Here is a 10,156-nt window from a genome sequence, read left to right on the forward strand (position 1 = left end):
ATAGAAGAACTTTAAATAAGTTGATGAATATATATTTGTATACATATTGTTTTTTCTTCTAGCCTACCAATGAAAAGTTCCTCAGTTATTTGTGTACATTTCCAGGGGAGTGTGAATGTGCGACGCTTTTGAATATTTCCAAAGCAACTTTCAAGTAGCTGGCCAAGATGAGCAGTTATGTTATCTGTCAGTGGACAAAACACTCTGAAGAATTTCTCATAGAGAGTATTAGAGGTCACCGTTGCCTTTGGGATCACAGAACAGCTGATTACATTATAAGGTGCAAAAAAGCCGCGGCTTACTGGGGTGAATGAGGAGCCATGTTTGTTTACAATCGACAAGCGCGGCAAAGGCGGAAGCAAGTTTGTGTGTGACGGCCACCGTCTGCAAAAGTTGAAAGTCGTCAGAAAATTAACAGAAAAAGAGGAAAAGTGGTAGTGTGACGCCGCCTTTACGTTGGTATCTTATTCAAAACATCTCTCAAAATTTACTTTTATGAGATTCACTTTTTTTTCTCTACTTGCTAGCTAGTACTTTTACTACAAATGATACTAGTAGTTCTATTTCTAAACATAACAACAGCAACAGCAACAACAACAACACTGACGACAATAACAATATTAATAATAATAATAATAATGATAATAATAATAATAATAATAATAATAATAATAATTATAATAATGGAGGAGGAGGTGAAGAGAAATACAGATGCAGGAGGTGACTTTATTCCCGACTAGTTTCGTTGATGCTTCTTCAGTGGAATTCCCCTGGAGAAGCATCAGCGAAACTAGTCGGGAATAAAGTCACCTCCTGCATCTGTGTTTCTCATCACTTCCTTCTCCAACTTGCCTGAATGTCTGAACAAATAATAATAATAATAATAATAATAATAATAATAATAATAATAATAATAATAATAATAATAAAAAAAATAATAATAATAATAATAATAATAATAATAATAATAATAATAATAATAATAACAATAATAATAATAATGAACACCAAAAAAATGCATGTCAAAACACAACAATCATCTTCCCAAGACTGTTGACGCGGCAGACAGGGAATGTCATTAATAATTATCACTGACGTGGTATTTTTTCTAATAAACCAAAATCTTTTCCGTTTTGAAAAAAAAATCATTGTTTTCAAACAATTTACTTTTCATTTTTCCGAAACACTGAATGTTTACATTTATCAATATTAAAGTGTTGAAATCAATTCAACATTGTTTTTACCTAATGCTACACCAATGGATGCTATTGCTTGTAATTTTTTCTTTTCATTATTTTACATGGGCAGCGATTAAGCGTAACAAAAAAAAAATATTAAAAAAGAATCAACTTAAGTGCCAGTCCCTAAAGGAAAAACGTGGAAGTGTTTATAAAAGCCTTATCGACATTCACAGTTCTGAATTATAAATAAAGTAAAAAACTAATACAACATTTCAAAGCAATAGTCACGCTTTGATAACAAATGAGTCACGCTGGAGGTGTTGTGGCAATGCAGAACGCTGAACGAACCATAACGAAGGATGGAACACTCCTGTACATTGACACAGAATATATTGCAGAGGAAAAGAGAAGCAGGAGAGCGAGAGAGGGACCAGGAATGACTACAGAAGAATTAAAAAAAAATAATGAGAACGGAGATAAAGAAATGATAGATGGATGAGATGAGGAAAGCACTTAAAAGGGAATACGTTATGGCGAGAGGAGGAAATAAAGGATGAGAGACTGAAATTGTTTGAAAGAGGCAGAGAAACAGGAAGATGAAAAGGAAAGGGCGTTTGAGATTAAGGGATATGAAGGTGGTGGAAAGGAAGGTTAGAGAGAGAAAGAAAGAAGGAAGGAAGGGAATATGATTATGTTCAAAAGACAGAAGAGAACGTTAGGGAAGGGGAAGATGAAAAGATGATGAGAGGAAAAGCGAGAAAGGTGTTAGGAATATTCAAAGAGATAGGAAGCAGAACATGGAAAGAGACACGAGGGAAGAAGAAACAAAGGGAAAGGGAAACGAGGCAGGAAAACTGAGGAAAGCGAAGAGGAACAAGGATAAAAATCATGGGCAGGAAAATAAAGGGAATAAGAAAGAAACCGATGAAAAATGGAAAATGGAAGATATAGTGATGAGAAGAGAGAGAGAGAGAGAGAGAGAGAGAGAGAGAGAGAGAGAGAGAGAGAGAGAGAGAGAGAGAGAGAGAGAGAGAGAGAGAGAGAGAGAGAGAGAGAGAGAGAGAGAGAGAGAGAGAGAGAGAGAGAGAGAGAGAGAGAGAGAAGATATACAGTTGAAATTGAATAAAAAAATAAAGAAAAGAAAAAAACGAGAAAACACTAAATGGAGTGGAAAAGAAGAAAAAATCAATAAAAAGGAGCACAGAAATAAAGGAAAAGGAAAAGGAAAGCCGGGAAAGAATACAATGGTAAACACATGAAAGGAAATACAAGAGGCTAAAAAAAAACCACACACACACAAACAAGGCCATGAATTGTTGACACACGTGATCTGCCTTGATGTCATGTACTCCCCTTCCTTCCCCTCCCGTCCCCTTCTGTGCCCTCTCCACTCCCCTTCCTATCCCCCTTCCGATTCTGGTAGTCAAACTGGCTTCCTGATCTTCCCCTTTCCCTTCTTTTCCCTCAGGCTCATAACGTGATGGTGATTAAATAGGAGTCTTTTTAACCTTCCTTTACTTTCCAATCCTCTTTCTTCTCAAGCCTTACCACCTTTCGAATTATTTCCCTTCTCTTATTTCTGTCATTCTCTTCCTTTCACCTTCCGTCTAAGTGTATAGCTGGTTAAACTGATTCATTCATCTTCCCTTTCTTTCCCTTCTCTTTCCTTCCCACCTCCCTCTCTTTCAAGGTTTAAACTAGCTTCCTGGTTTTCCCTTTCCTTCTCCCTTCCTATCATCTTCTGTCTATTCAAGCTGGTCTTTGTATTTCTCTTTTTTTTCTGCATCCACTTTCTTTTCAAAATATAATAATTTTCTACCTGTCTTTTTGACCTTCCACCTTTCTTTCTATTCACTCCAATTCCGTCTCGCAGTTTAATACATGTGAAACTATCCTCTCTATCTTCTCCTTTCCTCTCCCTTCCTATCCTCTTCCATTGCAGTTTAATGTTGGTCAAACTACCTTTCTGATCCTCTCCCTTTGTATCCAAGCCCACCGCCTCCGTCCCTTCGTCTGCAATCTTGTGAAGGGCCGACGATGGCGTGGCTAATGAATACACTACACATCCCGGAGTTTACTATGCGGCGTGACAGGTAGATGATGTGGTGAATAGATCCGGGTGAAAGAAGGTGATGGGGTCTCGATACGGGTGACTGGTGGACAAAGGGATGAATGATAGGGTGATAGAAGGGTAAATGTATTTTCTCTTGGGGAGGCGAGAGAGAGAAAAAGGATATGTTTCTTGGTAGATGACTTGGTTTAAAGTTAGATCTAAGGTTCAGGAGAGAAGATGGGTAGTAGTGGGATGGTCTCAGTAGGAGCTTTAGTAGCTGTCCATGATGGTTAGTTTAGGTTTTATGAAGATTAGATTTGATTAAGGTCTGGTTAGGTTAGGAATGGTTAGGTTAAAATGAGTAAGACGTGCTCAGTTAATTCACCATGATATGATATTTTTTTTATGCAAAAGGGGAAGCCGGCCAAGGACAACAAGAAATTAAGAAAAGGTCCACTTGATTACTAGTCCTCTGAAAGATAAATAATAGTAAGCCAAAAGTTTGGGATAAATGTCTTGAAACCTATAGATTATAACAAACTATTTATGATATGATAAGGATATTTAAGTACGATAAGTTCAGTGATAAAAGGAAAATAATAATATGATGTTAGTATTTAACCTAATTAGACATGTATAAGTTAAAGTATGTAAGTATAGGATCAATTAGGACAGAGCTACACAAGCTAGTTTTAGAAATCTCTAGAGTATAAAAATAAAAGGAAATCAGGAACATAAACTTACTGATTCGATGACAGTAAGTTTCAATCAAGTTAGAATAATACAAATGACATTAATTCTCATCGTCTCCTGAGAAGCAACCTTAAAAGTTATCCCTTAAAATCATACCTGACACTACAACCAAAATGTGAGGAATTTAAAAACCTACTCTGAAGCCATCCACTAAAAAAACAATCCTTACAATAAAATAAAAAAGACAAACCATGCATTAAAGTTCAAATAAACATCAACACCATCTTTGAGCCATCCACTAAAACCACATCCGTCAAACAACACCCTACCCTTACACTCAAAGCTCATCAGTAACACCATACACTAACAAGCGACTTCTATGGACGTGTCAAAGAGCTCATGTGGTCGCGCTGGTGAGGCAGATAGATCCATTCATGACGCAGAGGGCTTGATCAAGAGTGACGAGGTGAGGGTGGTGAGGTGAAGGGCCGTTATGGTAATACTGAAAGAGGAGACTGAGAATGGTGGGCAGTGGTGAGTCAGGGAAGGAAAGGTGAATGAGGGGACAGTGACGGACAGTGATTGGTGGTGATTGGTGGTGGTGGTGGTGAGTAGTAGTAGTAGTAGTAGTAGTAGTAGTAGTAGTAGTAGTAGTAGTAGTAGTAGTAGTAGTAGTAGTAGTAGTAGTAGTAGTACAGTTTGTGTACTCTAAAGTGGCTCCTGGGTCCCGGTCTAAATGTGTCCAGGACGAATGTGTGGTTGTCAGATCTCGAGGAAAACCGTAAGCTCTCCTTGTGATATGTGTGTTGATCAGCAGAAAACAAGGACTATTCCCATAAAATCAATTATATCATCAATGAGCTACAATAGGCTTTGAACCCTGGAGCCACTTTAAAATAGACAGTAGTAGTAGTAGTAGTAGTAGTAGTAGTATGAGCTACAATAAGCTTTGAACCCTGGAGCCACTTTAAAATAGACAGTAGTAGTAGTAGTAGTAGTAGTAGTAGTAGTAGTATGAGCTACAATAAGCTTTGAACCCTGCAGCCACTTTAAAATAGACAGTAGTAGTAGTAGTAGTAGTAGTAGTAGTAGTAGAAAAGTAATGGTGGGGGTGGTGGCGTTGGCGGCTGTAAAAATGGAGGGAGTAACACTATTTTTAGCCTCCGGTACACAAATATTTTACACCACACATCAATAAATCATTCCCCTCACCCTGGTGTGTGCATATGTGTATTTTTGGAGGGAGAGAAAGAGAGATACGAGGGAGATTAAAAGCAAACAAATAAACTACCAAAAAAAACACCACACACACGCAAACACACTGTTCGTTTGTCTAGTAACATCCACTCACAAACGCGGATACCAGGGAAAAGAGACAGTTTTGAAACAAAATACGCACATTAAAGTAAACAAGACACAGGCAAACTGCACTTTCAAATGTGAACAATGGACGGATTGTTTGGTGACGGCAAGGAAAGCTACGTAGTAAGTCAATCTGCACGAATCAAAAGGCAAGCAACTTACATTCATACAAAAAACGGTGTACTAAGTTCAAAATGCCACTAAAAAATTATGAAACGGAATATGTACATTATTTGCATTTTCTTTCTTTTTTTTATGGAGGAGAAAGGGCCAGCCGAGGACAAAAAAAAAATACTTTAAAAAATGCCCACTTGAGTGCCGATTCTCTAGATGGAAGAAAAGCGTTAGCTAAAATCAGGGAACAAATGTATTTCCGACTTAATCGTAGGAAGTCGGAAATACAGAAGCAGGCAGGGAGTTCCAGAGTTTACCAGAGAAAGGTAGGAATGATTGAGAGTACTGGTTAACTCTTGCATTACATTACGGACATGAGGAAAGCGCATTAAACTGTCCATCAAATATAAAGTAAGAAGTAAAGTGTTATTATACAAAGAAGTTGTTACGAAACTAAATCATTTACCGAGAAAATGTGACATTTCTTTAGCTATTGTAGTGTGTAATTCAATCGTATCAAAATAACAAGTCTATGAAAGTGTTACTAAAAAGTACGAAACTCTGAGCAATTTTTCTACCGGATGATAATGATCATACTAATAACATTAAAACATGAAAAGAACATCTAATTATTACGAAAAAAACATAATAATAATACATCAAACAATTTCTTTCCACGACACCTGCAAGAGTAATGATAACAATTATTTATTTATATTTTCCACTTATGAATATCAATAAACATTTTCGAACATACTAATACCGTGACCGAGTGAGTGATGGTACGCGAGGGGCTTCCAGTGCTCTCACCAGTCTCCTCAGTCCCTATCGAAAGGTTTGGATTACGGTGAGTTTCCCGATGCCGTCAGATATTTTTTTTCTCATATACATATGTAAAGATACCCATCACGTTAGTTGGCCACATTTTTTTCTTTATTACAGATCAATGAATGTCAGAATATGTCAGGTTTTGTGTTTATAATTCGAGTGGCAGTTAGAAAAAAAAATCAAATTTTTCTCTCTCTCTCTCTCTCTCTCTCTCTCTCTCTCTCTCTCTCTCTCTCTCTCTCTCTCTCTCTCTCTCTCTCTCTCTCTCTCTCTCTCTCTCTCTAGTACAGCGACAGATATGTCCATTCAGCTTTCAAAATAGTCCTTTGAAGAGAGAGAGAGAGAGAGAGAGAGAGAGAGAGAGAGAGAGAGAGAGAGAGAGAGAGAGAGAGAGAGAGAGAGAGAGAGAGAGAGAGAGAGAGAGAGAGAATTGTATCACAGATCTTAAGAATACCTCCCCTTTCAATACTAATGCCATGATCGTAGAGATTTTTTTTTCCTCTATTCAGAGAGTGAACTCGGGAGAGGAGAATGGGGCCTCGATAGTGAGCACAAAAGGACACATAAACCCATTCATTACTAGTCACAAACATTGCCATAAGTACCAATGGAACACACGAGTATTCCATTATCCACCTACAGCTTCCCTCGAAAGACTAAGATTTCATTCCTCACAAAGCCGTGGTACAGAGGAACCATGTGTGCTTTGGGGTCCGAGGGATCTCCAAGCACACGGGTTCGAATCCTGTCTACGGTCTGAGTGTAGAGGTTGGGCTTCCTCACTCAGGGCAACGGTTTCCTAGCGGGTGGGCTTTAAGATAGGAGGTACCCCTCAAAAAAGTATCCCCTTTAGCCCATAAATTCCCGTGAAAAGCCCACATGGTTTATAAAAAAAAAACAGTTCTCCTTTTAATCTCGTCAGTACTAGGACGCGTTTTCATATTCATTCTGGTTTCTATTGGCGATTTTATACAGCTTGAGAAATATATGTTGGGATTAGAATAGTAAAAACCCTGGCCATTAATCTTATGACCTCCATAGATCCTTCCTAAATAAAATCGTCTTATCATACCCAAAAGTCAAGATATAAATGCGTCTCAGTATTGAAGGGGTTACATGTACACGTCACAGTACTATACTCGTGATTATTCTTCTAATACTTCATTCATACTTCTCATAATGATTTCTCTCCATCTATTCTATTTTTCAAACATTTTTCTTTAGTTTTTTTTTTCCTTCATTCGTTCCACACTATCAGTAAGCGTTCCTCTTCATTCATTCTTTTTTCCTTAACCACACAAAAAAAACATTTCTAAACACTTTACTCACTCCGTTTATTGTCTTTCAACATTCATTCCCGCACTCACGCCAGTCAGCGCTCACAAATATTCTTCTCTACTCACATCTCTCATCAATCATCAATTCATTCCACTCTTAACACTTTACAACCGCTGATATTTCTCTCCTCATTTCATTCAACGTTACTCACAAGCAATCCTTTCCACTCATTGCACTCGCTAATCATTACACACACACACACACACACACACACACACACACACACACACACACACACACACACACACACACACACACACACACACACACACACACAGAAACACTACATTAACCACATGAATTCCTTTCCCAAGTGCAACATTCCACTAAGTATTAATTTCCAGAGAGAGAGAGAGAGAGAGAGAGAGAGAGAGAGAGAGAGAGAGAGAGAGAGAGAAAGAGAGAGAGAGAACATATATATAGCGAATGAACACAGCACAATCTCACAAAAACTTAGTGGTTAGATGTTTGTGTCCGTTTCCACAGTTCCACGTAGCGTCTATTTACAGTATTCGCGCAACATTCTACGAAATGCATCAATGTACCTATGTATTTTAATTATTTATTTGCAAACGCCATTGTGTGTAGCTGTTGGGAAACTTCCACGCAATGACCGAGATTAGCAGGTAAAATATCACTTTGCTATTCATTCATTTGGTCCACGCACTGTGAAACAAGAGGAAACAAAACCTTGTGGCTATTATAACAACAATTTGCGTCTATATACTGCAGTAAGTCTAAGTTTTGTCAGCTTTGTTATGCTATACTCTCTCTCTCTCTCTCTCTCTCTCTCTCTCTCTCTCTCTCTCTCTCTCTCTCTCTCTCTCTCTCTCTGTTTGTACTTCTCTTACTGCGTAATCAACTGAAACCGGAAGCCATGCTAACCCTAATGACTTCTATGCCGGCTTGCCATCTCTCTCTCTCTCTCTCTCTCTCTCTCTCTCTCTCTCTCTGTGTGTGTGTGATGTAACAATAATGGCTACGCAGGCTTGCCCTTTACTCTTGCTAACATCCGCGTTGGCACATCCCGTTTACTCGCTTCATAAGCAAAGAGCGCTGGTAAAAGATGCCTAAATACTGGAGCGTGAGTCCATTTCCCCCACGTTGTGTTCACAGAATGCAGGGTGCCGCTGTTGTTGCCGCGAGTGGTTTTGGTGGTGGTGGTGGTGGTGGTGGTGGTGGTGGTTAAGGATTTACTAGTGGGTAATCATGAAGTACTAAAGTGTCTGGGTATTCCGTGTGTTTAGGGATGCAGTATGGCAAATGGGGGAGGGACTACTGCAAAGGCTCGAGTGGTTCCGAGGTACATACTGTAGGCTGACTTTGCTAGATAGTTAAGAATTCGATACCAGCTCATCCGGTTTCGGTTATTCTAATATCCAGCAGGAGACATTAATATTCTTACTGTCTTTTGTTTTATAACCTGTATAGTCGCAAGGAAAATGTAAGGAATTATAGGCTGGTGTCTTAATTTATATATAAATAGAATCATGCATCGTTCGTTATGTATTCAGAAACCAAGTGGATAAGCAGAACTATCTTGACGTGCTGATCAAAGACGAGATTTGGTAAGACAAAAACTTAATTGAATAATATGAATACGCGTAATAAGGATACATTTAAAAGGAGTTAAATACATACATAGTGAGTGAATTGTTATTTTAGTAAGACACTATTGTACAAAGCTATAAGTCAGCCATGAAGTAAGCAAGGCTGGAATTGCGCTTTCTCTTCACCATCGCAACACACACTGAACAATACTCTGTAGACTAGAGCACCAAAAAAAAAAAAAAAAAAAAAAAAGGCGGTAAGTTCAGCGAGGGATTATCCAATGCAGATATAATAGTCCAGGGATAAACAAAGCATGTGTTCTGAATTTCCTTATCCTCTCATTTTTTTTTCTTTTAATGTCCTGGCCTAGAGCGCCTGTAGGTAACTTTAAGAGTATTGGAAGCGCTATCAAGCTTCCACCCATTAGTGTCGCAGGCAATTTTGTTTAGAGTGGTACCCATATTAGGGGCCAAGCGCGTCTTTGCTGTAACCCCCTAGCACTTAGGTATCATGGTGACATGTAGGTAACTTTAAACCACTCGACAAATGGCAAAGTTTCAAGGCCGTATTTGGTGGGATTCGAACCTACGCGTGGACGTCTGCCCGATCCCACGCTCACAACCTTATCCACTCCGCCTAAGAACAAATCACTTTCGAAGGTAACATTTAATCAGTCTGGCTCTCGCTGGTCTTAAACTATCACAATACAATTATGAAAAAATCCATAAAGAAAAGAAATCATCCAATACAACTAGACTGGCGGTGATCTCCATTGCTCTGTCCTAGATCCAGTGGTGGTGGTCTTTTCGGGCCATAAATAAGCTGGGACAATAGACCAACTGTAACACGCGGGCCGCCACATGTCACCACGCCCTGGCCTCCCCGGATATCCATTTATTGGCAAGTGTGTTAGGCAGAATGGACAGCTGTGTAGGCCGTGTGTCACTGGCCTGCCTCCGCCTGCTGATTCATGGTTCTACTCTATCCTCTTCTCATCTCAACACTAACACAGTTTCATGGAGGAACAACAAACAGG

Source organism: Portunus trituberculatus, chromosome 37, assembly GCF_017591435.1.
Source record: "Portunus trituberculatus isolate SZX2019 chromosome 37, ASM1759143v1, whole genome shotgun sequence".
NCBI classification, from domain to species: domain Eukaryota; kingdom Metazoa; phylum Arthropoda; class Malacostraca; order Decapoda; family Portunidae; genus Portunus; species Portunus trituberculatus.